The sequence below is a fragment of the Diceros bicornis genome, chromosome X (assembly GCF_020826845.1).
Source record: "Diceros bicornis minor isolate mBicDic1 chromosome X, mDicBic1.mat.cur, whole genome shotgun sequence".
Lineage (NCBI taxonomy): Eukaryota > Metazoa > Chordata > Mammalia > Perissodactyla > Rhinocerotidae > Diceros > Diceros bicornis.
In genome coordinates this window covers 3,396,053-3,419,953 of record NC_080781.1, presented here as the reverse complement: position 1 = coordinate 3,419,953, position 23,901 = coordinate 3,396,053, and the positions used below count along the sequence as shown (strand labels likewise).

The following is a 23,901-nucleotide window of genomic DNA, read 5'->3' as shown; positions in this document are numbered from 1 at the left end:
ACAAAATAATAGCAAATTCTACCTAGGTTACAAGTAAATTCTATTTGAAGTAACAATTCTTTCTACATCATCAAGACTCTAAGGGAACTAATGCTGAGTTTCTTGATAATCATCCCAAATTAATTTGCATCCTGGTACCTAGGGAAAACATTTTCTGCATTTTAAGTACAATCATGCTTCGTAGGTAAAGGTGGACTTTGATTGTGCTTCTCTCTCACCCATTTTATTTTTCCTTAGCATGGGAAAACATGTAGGGAGATAGTTCCTTCACTTAAAAGAAGAATTGAGGAAAAGATACAAGTTTGATGATAATGAGATTCTTTTTTTCATTGTTGTTTTATTTCTCCTGTGTATGCTCTGGTACCTTCAAATACCAAATGTTTCCATTCTCCATTATTTGTATTAAGTTTTTCTATTTTGGAAATTTAAATAGCATAAACACTTTGTAATCGTTGAGGTTTATATGATGTTCCATCCTACGGCAAAGAAGAATAATGTAATTTAGGACACTCAAACTTCTACAATTTATTCTTGCTTAAAACTTCACGGGCTTGAATAAGAACCTGAATGAGATGAGTTTTGAACACATGGCAGGAACTCAATCCAGTAGACGAATATACTGTATTACTTTATGCAGTTTCAGGAAGGCTATTATGTAAAGAGGTGGCCTTAAAGCAACCTGTGATTTAGGAGTTGCTCCAAATGGATCTTTCAAAAAAAAGGAATGTCCTTATGAAACAGTTGTTCTGACCAGACTCAGCAAGGGTCAAAGCTGTTCCAGATCCTTAATCGCCATGTCTACCCATCTTGAGTAAATTGCTAGCAAATGGCACTGAAAGCAGAATTATCTTAAAAGAGTTGCAGAGTCTTCCTGTCAAAGGTGAACAGATGAAAATCACGTAACAGAGATACGGAGATGGAGAGGATTGCCAGGATAGGTGAAGGAAAATGGGAACAAGTGAAGCCCCAAGCGGAATGGCTGCCTCGTACCCTCTATATTGCCGTGGTTCATCGTCTTGTAAACGTGGTACAAGGATACAGAGATGATTTCCACACAGACGGCCAAAGAGCTACGGTTCTCGGCTCTGGAAGAGCTGAAGTGCCTTTCAGTCTTGGTCACATTTCTAATAATTGAGCAAACACTCACCTCTAAAATGCCTTAGAGGACTCTCACATCTAACAGAACACTACCCAGGTTGCCACAGACTCCAAGCTGTCAAGATTGTCCGTTTTCCTGTAGATTTCGGGAAATCTCTGAGGGTAGTAGAGGGCTTTAGAGAAACCCAGAAGGAGCACAACTGGATAAGTGAAAGAACCATGCTGTGGAATGACCCACTCAGTAGGGATGGGGGAAAAACTTCTGATGCCAAAGGAAGGAAGTGGGAGATGTGTGGTAGTGCAGAGAGAACATGGTGTCTACCCCATTGCACTATTTGATCTAGTAACATCGTGTCTACGTTATGTCATGTTTCAAAATTCTGATAAAAACAATGACAGTGTCAGAGGAAAATATATAAAAAGAACTTGGAAATCTGAAAATTATTGTCTTGAACACAAACTTTGATAACAGAGTGAGTACATTAAATCCTCTGTTTCTTGTACTTTGGATAAACAGTTTTCCAGATTAGGAATAATCAATAAAACATCCCTTTCAATACTTACAAGCCTAGATATTGCTATTTTCTTCCTTATTTAACAATTAAGGAAAGAGTAATATTCATAAAATATAGAGATTTAGAACAAAACCCATCCATTCATCCAACAGTAAGTAGTTATTGAACGCCTACTCGGTGCTGGGCAATGTTCTAAACTCTGGATTCAGTATCAAATAAAACCATCACGGGGCTTATGTTAGCTTTTATTGATACAGAGGCAACCAGGAGGAGTAGATATCAAAGAAAAAGTCAGAAGTTGGGTTTTAAATATGTTATTTTGAGGTGATGATTCACCACCAAGTGTGAAAAGTCAAACCAGACCTTGCATATTCAAGTCTTGCATTCAAGGTGGAGATTCAGGACAGAATACACATTGGGACAATCAGAATATTGACAATGTGAAAAAACGTGAGGGTCTGTCATGTCAAAATCTCATTGAGAATACCTATTGCATTTTTAATATTAAATACTGCCCAGTTTTCATTCTTTCCAGCCACCTGGACACCTTCGGTTTCTTTTCCCATATGTAGCAATATGTATTTTTTAATTGTGGTATAATACACATAATACCAAATTTACCAGTTTTAACCATTTTAAAGAGTACAAGTCAGTGACATTTAGTACATTCACAATGTTGTGCAACCACTGCCACTATCTAGTTCCAGATTGTTTTCATTACACCAAAAGGCAACCCTGTGCCCATTAGCACTCTCTCCCCCACTCTTCCTCCCCCAGCCCCTGGAAACCACTACTCAGCTTTCTGCCTCTAAGAATTTATCTGTTCTGGACATTTCATATAAACGGAATCATACACTATGTGGCCTTTTGTGCACCTAACATAGTGTTTTCAAAGTTCGTCTGTGTTGTAGCGTGTATCAGAACTTCATTCCTTTGTGTGGCAATATAATTTTGATACAAACATACAGATATAACAATTGGGGTATCCAACAATTCTAGAAGGAATATAAGTCCTGGGAGACCCAAAACTGAAGTGGATATCAATACAATTTTGTCAAACCTTCCAATGAGATTCCAGCCCACCCACTTCTCTTGTGATTCATCTCAATGTTCTTTTTGATTTCTGCTCCGTGATCTTGTTTCGAATTTACTAAAGGACTAAGAAAATTAAGTCTCAATTAATGGAACTGTTCTGTTTGGTTCATCCTAGCTTCCTGGAGAATTTTCTCTTATTTAATAACTTAGTACTATCAAGTGTAGCTGGCTCACCAGATATTACTTTAAGCAGAAAATATGGAGCCTCCGTCTCTTGTGGGATCAGCATTTTAATTAGCAAGCCCTGCATGGAGAATTGACAATGCATTTGCCTAACTTAGGGAGACAGTCGATGAATAACCCTCCTAGGAACATTCCCATGCCAGAAGGGCATACTGGGCATGTTCGGGAAATATCCTGGGGCTCCTTTTTAATTAGCTTCTGAAACTCTTCACTCAAGGTCATGGTAGTTGCATTTCACTTACTTTGTAAGGAGAACAGGTCCATTTAAAATGCAAAAACACTGTGTGTCTCGGGATATGACAGCTGCTTCACGGAAGCTCTTCAATGGATATTTTCAAACACACAACATTAGTCATCTAGTTTTCTCGTATCAAACACATCCCCTCTCTGTGGTCCAGCTGCATAATATTTTTACTTTTTCTGAATGCTGAACCAATTGATCCTATCAGTACAAGCCATGGCTACTGGGAGGGGTGGAGGACATTCAATTTTAAAATATTATGCTCAGACATAATGTCCTTGATTTGTGGGAACTGCTTGAAAATATAAATGCGCTTATACATAAATACCCAGAGAATATCGGCTTCTTGTTTTTCTCTTAGAACACAATTGTGGCCATATATTTAATTGAAAGCATACCAGTTTGAAGCTGTAAAAATGTCTTAGAGATTATTTTACTCAACTACTTTTAATGATGAGTAAACTGATCCCTGTCTAGAAATGTGTTCAAGATCTTACAGCAAGTGGTTTTCCATTGTCATTTAGATCTCAAAACACATGAGTCTCAATTCAGAACTTTCATTCCCCATCACCAATATTTGGAAAAACAAAAGAAAAAGAAATAAGAGGAGGAGATATGTTGTGAATCTTTTCGTTGGGACAATTGTAGCAGGGTGAGGGATGCAAAAAAAATGATTGAGAAGTTATATTTGCAAATCTGTGCTTTCTGGTCCAGAATTAATGTTTACATCCATCTCCAGTGCTTCTATAATCCTTGTGTTTCTCAATTACGATCTGGAGATGGACTTAGTATGGAAACATTTACACTTGGTGTTATGGAACATATGCACCAAGAGGGCACAAACGCTAATGTAGACCTCATGTAGATGATATATTACAGAAATGAACACCAAAGGCAAGAAATAAGACTAACAGCACCACTGGCATCCATCTCGACCCCTCAGAAACATTGACTCCTCCATTATCTCCAAAAATAACACTATCCTGAGTGTTATGGCTCCTGCTATCCACTGTGGATCTCCAGATTGAGGGTATAAAAAATAAACCTGCAATAGATATGTTGTACACTGTGCTTGGAATGTATGATTTACTCATTTCAATTTGGTATATACCCCCAGGCATGGGAGTCTGGTTCATACGTATATGAGATAATACCAGATTGTTTTTCAAAGTTGGGTACCAATTTACTTTCCACCGTCAGTAAATGGAAGTTTCCTTTTCCCATATCCCCAACAACACTTGGTATTGTCAAACTATTTCTCTTTAGCCACACCAGAGGGTATGTTTATGTACCTCCTTGGTGTTATATTTGTATTTTCCTGGGCATGATGAAGTTGGCCACCATTTTGTATATTTATTGGCTATTCAAATACTCTTTTTTGTGAGGTTCTTGATTAAGACTTTGCATTTCTGATATTCATGTGTCTTTTTTTTTTTAATTTTTTATTTATTTATTTTTTCCCCCAAAACCCCAGTAGATAGTTGCATGTCATAGCTGTACATCCTTCTAGTTGCTGTATGTGGGACTCAGCCTCAGCATGGCTGGAGAAGCGGTGCTGCGGTGCGCGCCCGGGATCCGAACCCGGGCCGCCAGCAGCGGAGTGTGCTTAACCGCTAAGCCACGGGGCCGGCCATCATGTGTCTTTTTCCTTCTCGATTTCAAGGTGGTCATTATAAGCCCTTTGTGGTTACATTGTCCAAAAGCCCTAGCCCATTGCATGGCTGTATTTCCTGCTCTTAACAGTTACGTTTGACAAATAGTAGTTCTGAAATGTAATGTCCTCAATTTATCAACATTTTTCTAATATTTAGCATGTGTGTGTCCTGCTTAAAATCTCACTTTACCCCGAGCTCAGAAAAATATCCGATAATATTATTTTATACATCAGCACTGTCAACCTTCTGGGGTGATGGAATGTTTTAATCATTGCTGTCCAGTACAGTAGTCTCCAGGTACATATGGCTATGTGCACTTAGATGTGGCTAGGATGAGTGAGAAAGTGAACTTAACTTTTATTTCATTTTAATTAATTCACACTTGAAGTGACATCAATGGCTAGTGGGTGTCTTATTGAATAGTGCAGTTTCAGATGGCTTTATAGTTTTATATTTCACATTTATATCTTTGATTCACCTAGAATTGATTTTTGTCTATGATATAGTTTCTCCTTCTCTTCCTCCTCTGACAGCTCCTACCTCCTCTTCTTCTTTTGTATGTTCTCAATATTGGTATTTGATTAAGCAAGCCATATTTATTGCAAACACTTCTTCATTCTCTACTTCATTTTTCCCTGCTCTTTGCATTTTTACGTTGGTGATGAATCATTTATCCGTAGACACACGGGTCTATTTCTGGCCTCTCCATTCTGTTCCATTGTCTATTTTTCTATTCTTGTATACAGTTTTGACAACTCTTAATTTTAAACATCTGTATATCCAGCAAGACAGTAACACTCTGTGGTATAATAAAAAATATATTTGTTTTTGGACTCTGGTTCCTGGTACAGTTCTTAAAACTCCTGGAATTTCCTGAGGGATAGGACCGTCTTTTGTAATTCATACCTGAGTTTATGCTAATGAGATGACTCAGGGTAACTTCAGGATGAGGGCTGGTTGTCATCGAGGCCACTCAGGCGATTAGGGTGTTGGAACTTTCAGCCTCACCTCTCGACTTCCAGGGAGGAGAGAGGGGACTGAGATTGAGTTCAATGATCAATGACCAAGGGTGTAATCAATTATACCTACATAATGAAACCTCCATAAAATCTCATAAATAATAGGGTTTGGAGAGCTTCTAGTTGGTGACCATATGGAGGTGCTGGGAGGGCAGTGCTCCTAAAGAGGGCATGGGAGTTCTGTGCCACCCTCATCCCCATATGTTGCTTAACGTATCTTTTCCATTTGGCTGTTCCTGTGTTGTACCCTTTACAATAAACTGATAATAGTAAGTAAAGAACTCTCCTGAGTTCTGTGAGTCATTCCAGTGAATTATCAAGACTGAAGTGGGGGTTGTAGACACCCTCAAATTTATACCCAGTTGCTGAGATGCATAGGTGGCCCCTAGGACTTGCTGCTGGCATCCGAAATGGGGACAGTCTTTTAGGACTGAGCCCTTACCCTGTGGGTCTGTGCCAATGCTGGGAGTTACCTTCAGAATCAGAGAATTGGTGGTTGCTGTACAAAACACCACCACATTCCCACATTTCTCTTCTTCAAGACAAAAATTTGTTAGTCTTTATTTGCAGTTGAATATAAATTTTAGATTTAGCTGACTAGATTCCCTAATAATCTGTTGGCTTTTTGGTCATTGAGATTGCTTTGAACCTATGGATTGATTGGTGGAAAATTCAAACATATACAAGATTGATTCTTCTAATCCATAAGTAGGTTAGGATTTATACCTAACCTACTTTATTTATCATTTATTTACGTCTTTATTAATTTCTCTCATTAATGATTATTTTATTTGTTTTTGTGTTGACTTCTTCCATAGTGTTTTTTTTTTACATTTGTTATAGTTAATTATTATCGTGATGCTATTGTAAATGGTATTATTTTAAAATTTTGTTTTCTTTTATTGCTCTTACATAAAAATTCAGTGATTTGTGTGTGTGTTGATTCTGTACTTATCACCATTACTAAATTCACTTTTTAATTATGTTACTATATCCCTACCTGCTTTTGGAATTTGTGTGTTGTACAAATACTGGCATGCTTATTCTTTCAAGTTTACGGCACATAATTTTTCCTTGCTTAACCACCCAGCAAATAAGTTCTAGTACAATGTTGAATAGAAAGTTTTTTGAATATTTATTTTGGTCCTTATTCAAAGGGAAAGTTTTCAATATTTCACTAGTAACTATGATGGTTGTTATAAGTATTTGTAAAATATATATTATTTATCAATTTATGAAAATTCTATTATATTTCTAGTTTGCTTATTTATCATGAATTGATGAAGAATTTTAAATTATGATTTTTTGCCTCTGTTCAGCTAACGTGGTGAATTATTTTGATTAATTATGACTAATAAACTAATTTAGAATTTCTTATTATGAAACATTTTCTACAAAATGTTTTGCATAGAATTTTGTTAATTGTGGTATTGGAAAATTGTGGCCTGTAATTTTACTTTTTATTACTTTCCTTTGATGGCTTTAGTATCAAAATTAAGCTGGATAATGAAAAAGTGTTAGGAAATCTACTCTTTTGCTACTACTTAAAGTACGGGCTAAAATGGGTTATTTTACTCTGACGTTTTATTATGCAACATTTTAAACATGAAGCAAGTTGACATATTTCTACAGTAAATACCTATGTACCCCACCTGGTTTCAACTACTAGCGTTTCTACTTTGCTTTCTTTAATCACATGTCTGTTGATCAATCTATCTATCATTTATCTATCTATCCATCTATCTATCTATATTTATCTATCTAAGCAATCATTGAGCCATATATATAATATGTAATATATTTAATGCATGTAGAATATATAGCATATAATAATTAATGTGTAATACATAGCATATGACATACAGCATAATATTTATATTCATGCTAGACTATCGGTAGCCCAGCTACTCATTTTCTTTATGATGACTTTTGATGATCACTTTGTTTTTTAAGTTTGATGAAGTCTAACTTGTTAACCTTTTTCTTACATGATTATTGTTTTCCGTAATGTAGGACATTTGCTTTTTCCCAATTCATGAAGATAATCTCCTTTGTTATAGCCTTTACCGTCAGGTCTATAATCCACTTCAAATTAATTTTTTAAATTTTATTTGCAATGGGAGGCATGGGTTAAAGCTCATTATTTTCATGGAGATAACTAGTTATTCCAACATTATTAGTGGAACAAACCCCAACCTCCCTTCCAGTGGATTGCTTTGGCACCTTAAGCAAAATCCAAATGGCTATGAAAGTGTGGCTCTATTCCTGAGATATATTCTGTTCTATTGATCTATTGATTGATTGATCTTTAAGCTGGTATCACATTGCTTGATGACTGCTGATGTGTAGTAATTCTGGAAGTCACTTAGTGTAAGTCCTGAAATTTTGTCTGTTTTTTCTTTCAAGTCTCTTATGGCTATTCTAGGTCCTTTGACTTTACATGTAAATTTTAAAATCAACTTGCCATCTTCCACCTGTAGCCTCCGGGGTTTTCATTGGGATTGCGTTGAATCTATAGGTTAATAAAGAGACAACTGTCACACTGTCCCTCTGCACACTCCAATTGGCCGAGACAAGTCATGTGACCATGTCCAAAATTAATGGGATTGGGAAGAATACACCTCCCCAGCAGCTTTTGTTTGAGGTGATGTGATGGTTAATTTTATGTATCACCTTGGAGGGTGATTTTGGGTGAGATTAACATCTAAACTGGTAAACTTTGAGTAAGAAAGTTACCCTCCATGTTGTGGGTGGGCCTCATCCAATCAGTTGAAGGTCTGAATGGAATGAAAAGACTGGCCTCCCCAAGCAAGGGGGAATTCTTCAGCAGACAGCATTTGGACTTCATTTGCACCATTGGCTCTTCTGGTTCTCAAGCATACCAGCCAACTCTGCAGATTTTGGACTTGCCACCCTCTGTAATCCTGTGAACTAATTCCTTAAAATAAATCTCTCTCTCTTTTTCTCTCTCTCTCTCTCTATATATATACACATATATATAAATTATATATATACACATATATATATAATTTATATGTATATATATATTATAGATTCTGTTTCTCTGGAGAACTCTGACTAACACGGGTGGGAAGGCATGACTATTTGCTTATCAGTAATTTACGTGACCACAATTACCACAGGAACTATCTTATCAATTACTTAGAAATAAGGTCACCATAATAAACTGTTAACAATGTCCCTTTTTTATTTTTAATGTGGAAAAGAATGTTTGAAATGTGATGTTTAAATTCAACTTTGTGGTCTTTTCAATCTTTGTGTTAAATCCCCTCCCCCAAATTCCCTTTGATTTGCCTACACAAACTTTCCCAATTTGATCACACATTTATGATTTTTGAACACTTGCCGATGTGTTCCTATTCACAAGACTCACCTTGTACCTGAATTCTGTCACAGTTTTATCACTTAACCAGCTTGACCTCACCAAAGGTCTTACACTACTGTTATTACATGTGTCAACATCCTACACGCTCTCAGGATGTGAATTAATTGATCTTGAAATTAGTACCTTCATGGATTATTTCCTATCATCACTAAAAGGAACCTTCTGAGTGTATGTGGCATCCCAGAGGGAAAAATCTTCTTTTGCTTTAGTACAGGAATGAATTATTAAATATGCCAACAGCAGGGTATATTTAAAATTCTTTCTACTGGTTTTGAAATATTTCATCAATTATGGAATAAGCCATATTGAGCAGGTAATGTTTCTAAAGCATCTTACTGCTTCAGGTGAGTGATATTGATCATGTGTCAAGGTCTTAAGCATTAAGTTGCTATGGAGCCAGTGAGTTTAACATAATATTCAGTATAAGTTAAGCCTATTTTTCATGCATGTATGAAATACTCAACTCAAACCAGTGAAGAAAAAACAAAAAAATGGGAGCAAGTATTGACTTCTATGCTAGAAATCCCAAGAACAATGCTGGTTATCCAATAAAATATACAAGAATCTTTCAGATTGCTACTCTGTTTTCATTTGTGTCATCCTCATGAATAGTCAGCTTCTTCCCTTGGGAGTGGTGGAAAATTGTTCAGAAGGAGCTCAAGGGGGAGCAAAACCAGTGGAAATAGATTTTCTTTCCAGTTTCTCAGCAAAATTCTTGGCATTCACTTTTGGATCAACCTGGACCACCTTCATCTCTAAACGTGTTAGTGATTGAACGGGACGTGGTGCTTCTGTTGGCTCATCTTTGAGATATGTGCAGCCCTAGGGTTTCTGAAGTAGAGTCAGCTCACTCAAAAACTGACAGGAAATGTGGAATGGGTATCAAAAGGAAACTCAAGTAATTTTGCTGGAAGTCGAGATACTGAATAAGTGAAGGCAATAGATATCCACCTGTAAGTGGCGAAATCCATGTGAATACCACGAAATATTTTTGAAGTTTTCATAAGCGTAAAATTATATAGGACATATAATATGTGTAAAACCTAGTAGAATTAAAAGCACTAGACTCTGATCAATATTTGTGATCATATCCCTTTGCCTGCCAATTAATGTGATGGATTTTTCTCATTGTTCTTTTGCTTTTGGTAACTATTGTTCAATATATGTATATATCCATAAACACTATATCCTTATGTTTGCCATGGATTTATACTTTCTATAAATTTACCTTACTGTATAGAAACTTATGCTAATTGCATTTCTTACTCAACATTATACTTATAAATGCAATTTCATGTAATATCAATTAAGTGTTATTCACCAACATATAACATTCCACTAAACGAATAGAACAAACTTTATCTGTTCTCTTTTGTTTGAGCATCTTCTTTGTTCTCGGTTTTATTTTCCTAAAAAAAAAAAAAAAATCAGTGCTGGTTTGAGGATTCTTGCCCAGATCTCCCACTGTGTTTCAAGAGATAGTCTGGTCCTAAGCATATAATTAAGAATAGAAGTCCTATATCCCAGGGTACACACATTTAAGTCTGATCACTATATCCTCAAAGTGCTTTGTTCCCACTGTGCAATGCCCTAACAAACACCTGTTTCCACAGAACAGTTAATTTTTTTTCAGTCTGTTGATAGAAACACATATGTTACTGTAGTTTTTATTTTCAATTCCCCAATTCCTATTGAAGACAGAAGCCCTTTCATATATTGTTTGCTCAGTTATTATTTTTTCCTATGAAATATCTACTAATGCCTTAACGTTTGTTTTCTATTTTTTTCCCTATCTCTCTTCTTCAATTTACTTGATTCTTTTATGTTATGCATATTAAAATGTTTTCATTTATAAATGCTGCAAAGTTCTTCTTCTAGATTGAGATATTTTGAATTTTTTATAACATCTTTGTTGGATAGAAATTATTGAATTTCCGTTGTAGTTGAATTCATCAGTCTCCCCTTTTCAATGGCCATTTGTGTCTTTAAAACATCTTCCCTACCGTAATACCATCACTGAAATCTTCTACATTATTTCCTAATAAGTCTTTTTTTTTTTTTTATGAGGAAGATGAGCCCTGAACTAACATCTATGCCAATCCTCCTCCTTTTGCTGAGGAAGACTGGCCCTGGGCTAACATCTGTGCCTATCTTCCTCCACCTTATATGGGACGCCGCCACAGCATGGTCTGACAAGCAGTGCGTCGGTGCACAACCAGGATGCGAACCCGGGTCACCAGCAGCATAGCGCTCGCGCTTAACCGCTATGCTACAGGGCCGGCCCCAATAAGTCTTTCTTTTAATTGAAGTATTATTGACATACAACATTATGTTAGTTTCAAGTGTACAACATAGTGATTTGATATTAATAAACATTACAAAATGATCATCATGATAAGTCTAGTTACCATCTGTGTCATAATGTCGACAATGACAAGGGCTCTCAGATGAGGGACTCATCTTTATGTATCAGGGAATGTTCTAGACACATTCATCTATTACCTTAGAATTAGAAATAGTATTTATATCTCTAAAATCATGCCTTTTTTCCTTCTTTGAGTTTGAAACTTAAGACAAGGACATTTTTCAAGAATCATTATAGAAAGCAAATAACTGAAAAATAGTGATTTAGACAAAATGGAAGGGTTAATGCATTTGTACTGCCTGACAGTGCTTTTATTTTTGTCAAAAAACTTTCTCTTTGCCCATCAATAAAGAAATTTTTCTGCTATGTTTAATAGAAAAAAATTCATGTATGTTAAAAAATATGAATGGAAAATGTCAGATTAACACAGATATAGACTATATATACAAATAATGGTTTATGTACATATATAGTTTTGTTAAATGTTTTTAGAACATTAGTATGTTATATATGTAATATATACATATTTATGTGCATATACATGTGTCTGTCTATCTATCTATCTATCTATCTATCTATCTATCTATCTATCTATCCATCTATCAAGAGAATGGAAAATTATACAATAATAGTAGCAATTATTTTCTCTAGGTGGTGAAGTAATTTTTTCTTCTGAGTTTTCTTCACTTTCCAAATTTCTAAACTGAATTTATTTAAATTGGAATTAATAAATATTTAATTTCAAATATAAGCATGTAGTCAGGTTAATAGGATGAAGTTGGATTTTATTGAAGATCTGTACGAAAACTGGTCTGTGAGGAAAGTTGCTCTCTCTTCCATAATATCAATTTTGAAAGACTTGTCTCCCTTATATGTTCACATGAAGACTGGTAGATCGTCTGATACTGGGGAGGGGTTACCCACAGTGGGCAAGAGAAGGAGATTAAGCCCTGTGGGGACCCCTCCAATATTAATCTTCGTTTCCATGTTAGAGTATGTTTATGCCAAAAGAGATCCTGATGCTAAATACATATAGAGCCAAAGAAGCTTTATGCTAAAAGTGTAAGAGAAAAAGGTTAGTGATTTCCACAAAGTAAAATGGTTTTTTGTTCTAGAGAGAAGGAAGTGTGAATGAGACAGGATAGTTCAAAACAAGTCTCAACTCTCAATAGTTAATGGTTTTCTTTCAGTTGCGTAGCGTAAATTATTTTCCCTCTTTGAAGTAATACCTGATACTAAAACATTCCCAGCTTTCTAGAATTTCTACAAAAATTTCCAGATATTTCAGCAGTAAATTTTAAACTTCACACATATCACTAATAATGATATTAAGGGGTACAAAAATAGTATAAGTCATTATTATTTTTCCTTAAAAGTTTTAACGGTTAATGTGTTCACCATCAGACCCCTCATTACACACACACTCCATCACAATCTGCACCACCACCAATAACTAGTATTAAAAGTGTATTAAATACACAGTATTGGCCAAATTCTCCCCAAGACATAATCCATTCTCAGATTATAAGATCCCATTTTGCATTAAAACAAAGTAGAATATGTCACCAAGTAAAAATAAATAGCATTTGCTTGTATTGTAAACATTTGAAACCCTAAGTTTTGGAGCATGCATTTATCGGAAATAGTTAACAAACACGTTGGGTTTCTAGGAGGCATTTTCCTGCAGAGAAACAACTAAGTCATTCTCTGGGCGTAATTAAAAGACATGTTAGCAAGTTTATCAATATGGGATTGGACAGATCCATTTGAGGTGATGGATTGCTTGTCATTATATGGTTGTCTTCCCTTTAGCAGAACAAGTAAAGATTACATAGAAGTGTGTCCATCTTGTGCAATTCTCCTCTTACAACAAGGGAAAGGGTGGTTTATTCTATATCAGGTCCTTTCTCTATGTGATAACGTTTATTCTACAATAGGGATTTTGTCTAGTCTTATCCTTCTCAAGAGGGGAAGGCAGAATATTTACCTTTGTTGTGTCCACGTTCTCATTATTAGAACAAGATTTTAAGAAATATAAGAAATTAAATCAAGTATTTCATAGTTTTCTCTTTTTAGAATTTCATTTTTACATCATTTTCTCTTTCAGTTTTCTTTAAGCTTCTTAAATGATCAGTTTTTCTTCTCTTCTCAAACTTCCCTTTTAAATGTTTCTCGCAAAACTAGTCCACTTGGTAACACTTAACACGTCGCACTCATGTCCCATTTCTCAACGTCAGCACTGTTAACATTTAGACCAGGTATCTCTGCTGTGAGGGCTGTCCCGTGCACTGTAGGATATTGAACAGCACCCTTGGCCTCTACCCACTGATAGCACTCCCAATCAAGCTGTGATGACCTGAAACATCTCTCTACTTTGGCAAATGCCCCCCTAGGGGCATACTCACAACCCCCTCCTCCCCCTGTCACGTTCCATTTGTCTAGACTCTACCAAAGAGGTCAAGTGTAGATGTAATCACTTCCTGCTAATTCTACCACCAAATTCTATGCAGCATATATTCCCATCCCTCCAGCTGTACAGCCACCACTCTCATCTAGGTACTGGATCAGCAAACTACAGCCTGTGAACCAAATCAGCCAGATGTGTGTTTTTGTAAATAGTTCTACTGGCATACAGCCATGACCATCCACTTACGTATTGTCTGTGAGTCTCTGTTGCTTTCACACTACAGCTCCAAAGTTGAGTATTTTTGCTAGAGACCATATGCCCTGCAAAACCTAAAATATTTACTTTTTATTTGGCCCCTTTTTCAGAAAAAAATAAATATTACAGACTTCTGGTCTATGTCATCTCCAGTGATCTCCCACTTTCACTCTTGATATGCTGTAATCTGTTTTTTGTAGAACAACTTGAGTAATATATTTCTTTCAAAAATGTCAATATAGTTATTTTACTCGATATATTATCTAGAACTGTGAATCCGCTCGTAATGTAGTCAGGACTAAATCCAATCTCCTTAACTTACCCCCTTGACTCTCCCTTCTCCAGCTACTCAGGTCTTCAAATCTTATAAGTTCTTATCCCCTCAGGTCTTTCACATGCTCTTTTCTCTTTCTCAAATATGGTTTGCCTCATTCTTTGCTTGAATCTCTCTTGTTCATCCTTCAAGTCTTAAACTAAACAATGTTGTTTTAAATGCCAACCCCCACCCATATCAATGATACACTTCTCCCCCACTAATTGTTCTCAGTAATGCTGTATCCACCAGTGTTCTCAGTTGCAGGCAGACACATCGACTCATTTCAGTGGGATGGACGAATATCGGTATTAGTTTGATTGTAGATTCAGAGCCCACACTGTAGGACTTCTCTGATAGGGGAGCTGATACTTCTGCCCACAGGTCGCCTCTGTCATACCAGGAAGTGGTCAGTTCTGTTACCAGCCTTAGCACCTGGCAGCTTCTGCCACCATCACTACAACAACAGTAGCTTCTGCTCTGTGCCCAGCACAGGTGGGGTTTAATTTAAGTAGGAAATCCTAGGCTTGGCCCTAGCATCCAGGGTGACAGGAACCTGAAATTTTCTGTGGATTGTACAATAGGAAGGAAGAATTCACGTTATAGGGAAACGATAATAAATAGGGAATGACCTACAATAAGAGCGAGGCAATTTCTTCCATGGCAACAGAAGGGAAATGGAGAATGGGGGTTGTTTTCCACAGCTTACTCTTCTATTCAAAAGAAGGATGGGAAAACACACTTTTACTCTCGCCATTATCACTCTGTCGATGGACAATGTTTACCTTCTGTATCAACAACAGTGATGATTCTCAACCCTACTCTTGTAGGATCATTTGTACTCATATTTTCCTAGCTTCCCAAAAGTAGTCGTTACTGCTTAATCCCTTCCTTCCCATAGCTGAAGAGTAAGTCTCTGGGATATATAAATATATACATACATATTTACACAATACACAGCATAGGCATTTGCTAAAAGATGAGGAAATGTGTGGTATCTCTTTGTATATAGTAATAATTTGTGCTTCTTTTTTCCAGGAGCCGTCAATTCCCTGCTACAGTAGTAGGTTCAGAGGATTATGAAAATGCAATGAAAGGAGTACTTGAAAGTCCTTGGGAGTCTTTCAGGAAGTCAGGGATGGGTCAGGGATGAGATGAGTTACATGACGTTTTAGCACAGCCACTTAACGTGGGAACAATTTGACACAGACTTAAAGTACACCATTAAACTTCCAGGCTTATTATGATTATTTCTATTTTATTTAATCATCAAAGAAAGGGTGAAACAGAAGTTCAGGGATAAAAGAGGAAAAAAGAGGTGTTTGATACTGATTACTCAATAAGAATGAGAAAAAAGAAAGATGTGTTATAAAGATCTCAAAACATCCACATCAGAATATCATGCTCCATTTGATCTCAAGAAACTTTGAGGTGAATCGGCATTTTTCCAGGTTCACAAATTGAAAGAACTGTTTCGAGCAGAGCAATAGAATGTGGGTAACCTCTGAGGCATCTGAATTATGTATCTGACCAGAATGATATACCTGATTCTTCTTAAAATGCATCAGTAGCTCTTTGTAGTCTCCAGGGAGAATCCCAACACCTTCCCACGAGAAAGATCCTTCATGATTTCAACTCTTGCTTATCTCATGTAATAGCCTCATTTTCATCACGAATCCCACCCCTCCAGCCCATTACCCTTCCATTTCCCACAAGAGTTCATGTGATCATACTTTAGAGTGTATTACCCCTACCCTGTGGCTTTGCTGAGGCTGTCCCTGCTCCATATAAGTGCAAACCCTCTTCACCTTTAAGAATCTCAAAAATAAGTCAAGACGTAACTCAACTGCTGCTTTCCAGTGAGCATCTCCTAATCCTCTCAGGCTAGATAGGATTTCAGATTTCCTCAGAGCATCGTTTCATCACTCTGCATGGAGTCCTTATCCGCTGTAGCTTGAGTATCTTATTCCTTGTCTGTCTCCTATCCAGGATGAGGATGAGGGATCAGATCCATTTTTAATTAACATTTAAGCGGCCAAGGCCTAGCTCAGTGGCCACTTAGAAGAAAAAAATAATTAGTTCTGGAATGATTAAATCAACGAATGCATGGATATTGCCTTGCATTATTACCTGGTCTATCTTTTTTATTCTTATTCTAGAATTTATTTTCGATTTTGTTTTATTCTAAAATTCAAATACCTCTGATACAGAAGAGCTAGTGCTCAATAATGTTTAAGAAGGGACTGAAGGAGCTCATCCTATTTATAAATTGTTTTCGCCAAGAATCTCTGAGGATCCACATGACTTATTAGAAGGCTAAGTTCAAAATAAGAGGCTATTGAATACTCACTGAATTCAGAAAAATGGATAATCTCAATATATGTCTGAAAAGGGTTGATACATCAGCACCTGATAGAGCGGCCAATCATGATGCAATCTTGATGTAAGCTAGAAGTACATGTGTCTAATTGGTGCAATTCAAATGGATTGTAAGGTTTATGTGTCTTCATAACGAGCTACATTATTCCTTCACCACCATCACAAGACAGTATCAATCAGTCTATCCATCTATATGTATTTTGTTATGACTTCTCTAGCCCAGGTACAGTATCAGAGATAGGCACAGGGAGATCAAAAAGACAAACTGGGTTGCCACACTGATGAAAAAGACATCCTAATAGGTGAAAAAGGCAATCAATAAGCAATATATCTAGAGATTGTTATTAGAACATACTGTGAAGTTGATGATAGTGGTGATCCTAATGACGTTAATGGTAGTAATGATGATAGTGATGATGATGGTGGTGATAATAAAGATGGTTGATAATGATGGTGATGATGATTGATGATGATAGATCCATGCCATATTTAATGACCATTTATTATTTGCCTCATCAGAAATCACTGCCTGATTTAGTTCAGTTCATAGATAGAGAGCATGCACAGCCAGACTCAATCCCAAATTGAAATGCAATTTTTCAATAAATGTGCTGTAGTCCTGTCCACTTTTGCTTCCTTTTGTGCTCCAGGTGATGAAAACAAGGGCCCCAGCCTCTCCTTCCATCAAACATCATATTACCTACCTTAAAATGAAACTGATTTAGCAGAAATTCCTTTTGTAGTTGATCACACATCAGTAAGCTGTGCTGTTCTTTTTCACTCAAGTACACAAGATTGTTACTAAGAATTGGTTTATCAACACAATTGGTTTATCAGTTGACCTACTAGATGGTTCCTCCAATCCATAAAATAATTTTAAAACTAATAAAAATCCCTGATTAACATATAAGGTGTTTGTTGTTAGGAGTTGTTGCTCAATGGGTATAAATTTTCGATTACAAATTCTACATATCTGCTGTACAACATTGTACCTATAGTTAACAACATGGTATTATGCACTTAAAAATTTGTTAAGAGGGTAGATCTCACATTAACTGTTCTTACTAATACACAGACACACATATACATACACACACAAAGGGATACAGAGAAACTCTTGAAGGCGATGGATATGTTTATTACCTTGATTGTGGTGGTGATATCCTTGTATATGCATAGGTCCATACTCATCAAATTGTACATGTTAAATGTGTATAGGTTTTTTTGGACATCAATTATACCTCAGTAAAGCTGTTAAAAGAGAAGAAAAGAAATCAACATTAGAGTTATTTCATTGGCTCTTAAAAAAAACAAAAGAGAGAGATAATCAAGTGGAACCTCTTAAACTATATATCAATGTTGAAGAACATGGAAAATACTCCAATTCATGCCAAACATTGCAAACTGTCTTTCTTGAAATACTGAAATATTAAAAACATATATGCGGATCTATTAAATCGATACCTATTTAGATTAGTGTAGGACTCAAAATTTATCCAAATTCCATTCTGCTGGGATTCTTAAAAAGAAAAATACAAAACTTACTTCTTCACAGAAGAGATTTTACTATAAAATGTCTACACATTCTGGAGGGAAGATATGAAAATATTCTAGACAAAGCACGGTAATTTATTCTTGCTTCATTTAATTCCCGTGTCAAATTCCAACTCATCATAAGATGTATCTAAATTATCCTTGAGTAAGATTTTTTCTTCTATCCATTGAGGAAGTTCCTCGTTTATATTACCAACAAAACTTTCTATATCTGGATCCTAGTATTTTATGTGACACTTTGAAAACATGAATTTACACATATGCATTTCCTTCTAGGCTCCATTTTTTCCATGATGACAAGTACATCTGATTCATCTTGGCATACTCAGGTTTGAACCCAACACCAGCATTCACAGTGGACCCTGCCAATGTTTAACATGTTAATGGAAAATGAGAATTCTGGAATAGGAGATCTTCATGTCGAGATAATTTCTCAATCTTCCTCTTTCTTCTGAGTGCATAGCTTCATTCTGTGTATCACCACAAAGCATCTTAACAGCTAATCAATTCTATTCTGACAAACACAGTCCGCAACTGTGTAAAAATAAGATGAGATAACCAAGCAAAGTAAATATTTAATTAAGAAACAGCTAATCAGATTCTCCTTTGCTGTTTTCTATTTATGGTGAAGCAACTCCATCTAAGACCATTCCCATTAATATTTTAGAATCCCTTCAGCATTTTTCATTTCAATTTTCTGCCTCATTATATTTTACTGACCATCATCTCAAAAAATTGATTTTGACTGGGGTACTGGTGGAGATATATATGTACATAAAATTTTAAATTTACTTAGAATTTGAAAACACATAGTCATAAACCTAGAATTGATTAGTTTAAGTGGCACCTCTACGCATAGGCAGAATCAGAATTAAACTTTTCTAAGACTATAGTTAATTTGATGTCTCATAAATTTTCATTAAAACTTCACATAGTCAAGCTCTTAGACACTAAAAATAGTGCATTGTTGCTAATTAAGGCAGAACAAATATTTCTAAAATGAGAAACATATCTCAATTTCTCTATTTTTCAAAATTGTAAAATGTAGCAAACCATATGCAAAGTTTTGATCACATACCCAAGATTTCCACATGTTTTTCCCAAAGGATTGCCTTGATTCATGAAAAACATAGCACATGTTACCCTTGCTATTTGTACTCTTTAAAGATTAGTTAAAGAAAATCAGCCACACACTTTGGATAGTAATCTAAAGTCAATATTCCAATGCAGAACTACAGTAGGATTTTAAAAGGCCACCACATACGTTCTGAAGGCAGTCCTAACTTTTTAGATATCTCCAAACTTTATTTTAAAAGAAATAAATCTGGCTTATTCAGGATAAAATTAAGCATGAGATAAATGCACATAAAATTCAGAATGGCGATTATTTCTGGAGGACAATAGAAAGGAGGAGATGATGGCTGAGGACTGACCTCTCTCTGATCAATGTATATTGATCTGATATATATATACAGTCCTGCACTGCATAACAACATTTTGGTCAATGATGGACCACATATACGATGGTGGTCCCATTAGATTAGTACCATACAGCCTAGGTGTATAGTAGCCTATGCCATCTAGGTTTGTGTAAGTACACTCTATAATGTTCACACAATGGTGAAATCATCCAACTATGATTTCTCAGAACGTATCCTTGTCATTAAGGGACACATGACTGTATATATAATATATAATATATTTATATGTATGATATCTATATCTATATAGATAAGTATACATAATATACGTACACACAATCTGAAACATAATGTCAGCTTATAAACATGTAATAAATTCAGATGGTGTGTATGTGAGTGATTCCTATATTATTCTCTGTCCTTCTTGGTAGATTTACAGACTTGTTTACTGTAGAAATCAAAGAAACAGGAAACGTATTTTTGCTTTTCTGTATGTTTGTTTTCAGAGTGTGTGGAATTAACCACGGTGAGAAACCCATGTCTACAAAATCTCAAGTGTCAAGGATAAAGAGAGCAAGAAAAAGTACCCATGTTGAGAAAAAATAAATAAAACAAAGAAATATGTGTACATGAGGAAAAAGCTTCTATGAAAACTGAGACATTCAAAAGATAGGAATTATTTAACCGCAGGCCCTTCAGGACAAGTTCAACTGACCCCAGATTATCAATACAGTAATTAAGAGTGGTTTCTCAGGAACTGAGACCCCTTGGGAAATCTTTAATCTTTACAAAGTCAATTGCTCAAAATTGTGGCAAAATTGCTCAAAACCTAAAGATTCCAGAAGCTGTAAATGTTTGCAAAGAACTGCAGAATCTTATCAAGCTTGTTTTGTGTCCTGAGGCCTCAGCCTCAGGTAAGGGGGGCGGTCCCAAAAATACAGTCAGACAAGGGCGTGGGTGAACCCCATTTTGCATCAGAGATGGTTGGACAGAAATGTGGGTTGCACTCTCTTTTGTGGCTAAGCGTCCTACCAAACTGCTGTCAGCCTCAGGGGAATTGTGTTGGCCACGGGAAGAAATGTTCCAATTAGATAAGATCATTTAAGAGTACACTTCAAAGTCAAGACTTCTAAATTCCAAAATAACTTTTTCTTACTAAAACTGTTGTTGCAAAAAGAAAAAAATTAATTTACAAAAGGTACTTAAAAGCCTATTAGGTCATGGCATTCCGGACAACCTGTAACCAACCTTTGGGTGAGGGCCCAAAATGAGCCCCTCCCAGAGTTAATGAGACTCAGAGATTTTCTGGAAGACTGCTATGGTAAAGATTACTGGAATTGTTCAATACTGCCGGGTATAATTACTGCTCATACCGCGTGAAAACTGACAAGATATTTGAAAGGATTTAGCAACTTGTGATCAGAAATTGGGCCAAACTAGAAGCTGATATCCAAAGCCCGATAGGAGTTTCCTTTCCAGGCCTTCTTCCCTAAGGTAGAATAAAAGTAAGTACCCAGAGGAAAAGAAGCAAATTAGGGATGACATAGTTGGAAAGGTAGAGCAATCTACAATGCTATTTAACTTACAACCCAATTTCTGAGGAATTAAGAGCAGCTGTCCTTAAAAAAAAAAAAATCTTTGCAATCCTAAATACAACTCTAGGAGCAGTTCTCATTCCACCCCTTTCCTTTATCTCAAAAAATCTTGTCACCTCTCTGGGACCTGTTATCTAGCTCATCACCAATTCCCAAGACTGAAGAAAAAAAAAAAGGAAAAAATGGCAAGAAAAAGGGCCATGAGGGCACCCTCGCCCAAAAGCTAGCATCTTGTGTGTCTTCTCCACAAATATTAGGAGCAAAGCTTAAAACAAAATTTGGATTCAGTTATTCTTTCATAACTAGTGAGCCTTATATTAGTGTACCTGATTTACAGCAATAATTTTAAAACATAGCTGTGGAATCTGTGTGTGTGTGTGTCTATATGTATTCTATGTGTGTGATATTTCTACCTCCGGATTGTATAATTTCTAAAGAACTCTGTTTAATTGGCTTAAAGTAAGCACTTATATAAATGTAGTGGAAACACACCTAAAGGTTTTTCAAGGTAACATGGTATAATCTTTGGTAAATAAAAGCATATTTAAGATTGCTGGTTTGATTAAAATGGACATGTCCTCGGAGATGTCAGCATTGGATCTAATGCAGACAGCAGCTTTTATTCTACGTTTATTGGTCAAATTAGCTCATGTTATCTCTGTTACAAAAGTGGTTAGCAAAAAATCATGGCTTAGAATGGTAGCTGATTTTGTCTAATGAGTTGTGAAGTGTTTGTAGGGAATCTAAATAATTATTGGGAACTAGCAAACTAAATAAATGTAAGATAAAAATTTTGGGGAAAATTTTTAATAATAATTATATGTTATGGGGTATGCACTTAAAATAACTTGAAAACCTCTTCATAACTAAAACCTTAGACTTTTGCTAAATTCAGTTAAATGATAAAATTCCTTGAATATCTGGGTCATTTTCAAATAAGATAAAATACTGAAACATATTGCTAAACATGTCTAAATTTATCTACTTTTGGCTTCTTATTACAGAGAAACTAAAAGACTACACCCCTTCTCAGCAGAAAGAAGTTAGAGTAGTCCTCGCCCTATATCCATCAAGACTGAGCAATGAACAACAAAAAGGGAGGATTTGTAACTATAGGCCCTCCAGGACCAGTTCAACTGACCCCATCTTGTCAACAGAGTAAGTAAGAGTGGCTTTTTAGGAACGCTTTTAGACCCCTTGTCCAGTGCAGGGCAGTTGAGACCACCAACCCATCAACTGGGCCTTGGCAAATACTGAATAAGTGACCGTTTTGATGTCAAGGAGCTAAAACCTCTACTCTCGCATCATGGAAAGGCCACAATTTTGTGAACACGCATCCTAAGAAGAAACATGAAGCTTGACTACACTTGCACAGATCATCAATTACCTCACTTATCCTCACCTCCAATCATCTATCTCCACACTTCAGACCACCCTACACTTTATCCCATAAATTGTGCCCCAAGCCCTGGATTGGGGAAGCAGATCTGAAAGCACATGCCCCTGTCTCCTTGCAGACCAATGTCACAAAATAAAGCTGATTTCTTTTCCTAAATGCTGATGCCATGATTAATTGACTTTTTTATGTACATCAGACAAGAGAATCCCAATTTTGTGCAGTAACATGTTCTCAAGAAAAAAAATTGACATTACTTCAACCATTCTCCTTATGGAAATGATACAGAAATCAAGTGAATTTTACAGTGAAAATTCAGGCTATTTTAGTGCTAAAATCAAGTTGGATCAAGAAGCTTAATCATCCATCAGTGTAGTAAGATGACTCAGCTAGGAGTTGAGTGAAAAGCATATTTAAAAAAATATTTGGAACACAAAATAGATTCAACTAGAGATAATTATGCAGATGCTCCCAAAATATTTTGGAAATTAAAAAACAAACACATATGCAAAATCATGTGTATGTGTTATGAAAAGAAAAATTCTGATGGAGAAATTTGCAGTGCAAAACCTTTGTAGAATATTCTAATTGACACAGTGACCTCTAGTAAGTGGAGCAGTATTGTCAGGTCTCTTGAGCTGTGGCAGCTCCTAGCTCATCAGTGTCCATTCTCTCTGTCATCGCTGGCCCAGACTGCTTCATGGCAGGGATTTTACTAATCCTTGCTTACTTCCTGGCTCTTAGAGTTTGACTCCCAGGACTCAGTTGCCATTTGGGGCTTAGTTAAACAGCACAAGTTCCTATTAATACATGTTCGTCTTCAGGCTGACCTAGCCAAGTTGGAGGTTGCTTCCCCCAGCTCCCTCATAGGAATTCTTAATATTCTACCTGATACTGCTTAGTTTTCTTGCCTTGCTGTTTGCTGAGTGTGGTGAGATCACAGCTGGAGGCTTTGCAGGAGACTGGTTAATCCTCCCCCTACTGGTACTGATGGTGGCCATGCC

General features: G+C 36.2%; 1 long non-coding RNA gene across 1 annotated transcript in view; it reads left to right on the top strand.

Annotated features, from left to right (window-relative positions):
• Nucleotides 1–23,035, top strand: part of LOC131400697 (uncharacterized) — a 71,684-nt gene extending 48,649 nt beyond the window's left edge. The window contains exon 6 of the long non-coding RNA XR_009217405.1: nt 22,506–23,035. This is a non-coding gene — a long non-coding RNA (uncharacterized LOC131400697). The remainder of the gene's footprint in view (nt 1–22,505) is intronic.
• Nucleotides 23,036–23,901: the final 866 nt, after the last annotated feature.